Genomic DNA, 3022 nt, shown 5'->3' on the forward strand with positions numbered 1-3022 from the left:
ATATATATATATTCCTGGACATCTTTTTCAAAATGGTACCCCAGGTTAGCTCATGACTCTCCTGATATTCCACCCTTGGTGCTGGGTCCCTTCTCAAATTGCTACCCCTAAAATTCAGCCCATGAATTTTCTGAGTTTAAACTATTTTGCCCCCTTTTCCATGGGTCCTAAGTTTATTTTTCCAGAAAAGTTCCTTTTCAAGTCAAAAATATATCTTGGTAATATTCTGGTCAGGATTATTTTGATAATGTTTCAATTAATTCAAATAAAACTGAAAGCTTTACCATATTTTCCATTCTTGCATAAGCAGTATGTCTTTCTAGTTGTTAAAGCCTTCTTTTATTTTCCTAGATGATGTTTAAATTTTTTTCATATATGTTACAGGAAATTACTTTGTATATGTTTATCCTTCAATAGTATTTGTTAAGGCAACTTTATTTACTTTAATATGAATTAATACATATTTTTGTTGTGAGTGGGTTGTTTGTTTTAATTAATTTAAATAGAACAGTAAGATAAATGCTAAAAAATTTAAATGGCTGCTTAAAACAATTTGAAAATTAAAAATATGAAAGATGTTTGGATATAGAATCTGGAGAATCAGGGTTGATTTTTGCTATTCTTTACTGGAGCTTAAAAGAGTGGGAGAAAGAAAAGCTTTACACAAATAAGCAGAACATCTGAATAACTAGACTTTCCTGATGCTGTCACTGACTTGCTGTTTATCAGTTTTGTTAGTTGAATTCCAATTTCCTTTTCTTTCCCATACATTTCAAACACTTATTAGATCTCTTTGTCCCATCTTCACTGTCCCTAAATATTCACTGCTAAATTGAAGGTAAGCTTGTCTGATGTATAAGAAATAGGCTTTGTACTCCCTAAAGGTAAACCACACAACCAGAGAGAAGACAATGATAATGATGATTTTTTGGGGTCTTTCAAATAAATAACATAACTCTTCAGCACCTGAGTCAAGAGAGGTTTAAACAGGAAAAAAAGAGTGAAGGTGGGAGCCAAGATTTTACTCTTATTAATATTAGGAGGTAGATGAATGAATGACTTTTTGAAGCTTCAATTACACTTGGAGATGAAGACTTTATTTTCCCAACTTTCACTGCAAGTATTATCTAATTCCATCTATTACTGAAAAGAAAAGGAAAAATGCTATGGCATTATCGCTGTAGACCACGTGCAGAAAGATCAACTTAGAGGACTTTCCAACTTTTGTATCTTAGGGTTGTAAAATCCACTATCATCTTGTTGCATAAAAATAACATATAAATGTTATAGACCATAAAGCTTTAAGTGTGGTTGTAAATTATACAAACATATCTGTATATATACATATTCATGTTTTGATGCATTCAAATGATGAAAAATATTCTTTGCTCCATTGCTGCAGAGTATTTCTTTCTAAAATACGTTCTGGAGACATCAGCATTGTATCTTCTCTTTGCAAATGACTAATGTGAGAAGGTAACTTTGGAAATTGCATTGCAATGCAATCATCTATATTGTGTATTGTGGATAAAATTGATTAGAATAATATTGAAATTCCCCCAAGGGACTCTACAATTATAAGTCAAGTCTCAAACGAAAAAGGTTTTTTGATAAGTTGGCAGATGTCTTAATGAAAATGAAGCATTACAGTAATATATTAGGCCAATTTGTGCAGTATTGACAAGCAAATCACTAAACTATATAAATTACTGGGTTAGACAGGCAGAATTACTTTTCTTTCAGTGAATGGTTAATCAAATATTATATTTAAATGTTCATTTGTTTTAAGTTTTTGATATACATATTAGTAGACAGACGATTGGCCTTCAGAGTTGCAAGTTGGCCTTAGATACAGAAAATCCAAGTATTTGAATTTGTATCAAATTAGGAACCAAACTCCACCTCAAGACTGAAAGATACTATTCATGTTCCACAGTAGAATATATAAATAAAACGGCAAGATTTTGTATTAACCTTGTAAGCCCATTTACTTGGCATTTCTGCTTGCCTTTTTTCTGTGTTTTGCTTTTAAACAGCCTTTCATAAAAGAACAGCATTGAAATAAATCTTTGAGGAACAGATAGAGCTATTTAACAATGAGTGTGGTAATTCCTTATCACCATTCTACCTTTGCAGGGTTTGTAAATGATTTAAAAGTTTGTTTCTGCTTTTGTTTCCAAGGCCTTGACCAAGCACAAAAGCTCCATATATAACAGCAACTAGGGTAAATTTATTCTAATAGATTTTTACTCTAAGAACAAGAATCCTTCTGTTTAATACTGCACATGAATATTAAATAAACTACCTGCTGGCAACTACACAATATTTTAGTCTCTAATTTTAAAAGTACACTGTACTTTAATACCTATTTTTAAACAGATATCAATTTTTATGGAGCAGTACATGAGTTGTTGATGGATAAATCACCCAAGCATGGTTAAAGAGAGCCTAATCTCCAGCTGGTACCAGATCCATTTAATTGTATCTTCTGACCTCACCTCACCTGAGCCTGCATTAAAATCATAATACAGTTCAAGTGTAAAAATGATATAGTGTTTGTTCGCCCTGTTTATAGAGGGGCAAACATACAGTTAAATTCATATGTTTAAAATTAGTGTAGTCATTTGAAAAGGTTGAGTTAGATCAAACTGCCTCTCAGCATTTTCTCTGCCCTTTTTCTATTTAAATGGCTGGGCCTCTACAGCCAGATGAGAGAGGCTGCTAAGAAAGTTGTAGCAGCTTTTCCTGGTGCTCAGAAAGTTACTTTCCTCTATCCAACACAGGCTCTTGAGCATCATTCAATAGTCGAACCATACATTGTTTTAATGTGCTCGTCTGACAATAGGACAGAAACTTTTGGATATTTGAATCCTTTACCAACTTGGTAATATTTTTGCATTGGACCACATAGCAACCCTTGAATGTATCTTCATTTTCATTAGGGTGAAATGTTGTTCTTTCATTCTTACAGCAATTTCATTTTTTATTAATTGTAGTATTTAGGTTTTCTTTTTCTTTTAAG

Source organism: Fukomys damarensis, unplaced genomic scaffold (assembly GCF_012274545.1).
Source record: "Fukomys damarensis isolate Sample0158 unplaced genomic scaffold, DMR_v1.0_HiC HiC_scaffold_26, whole genome shotgun sequence".
In the NCBI taxonomy this organism is placed as follows: Eukaryota; Metazoa; Chordata; class Mammalia; order Rodentia; family Bathyergidae; genus Fukomys; species Fukomys damarensis.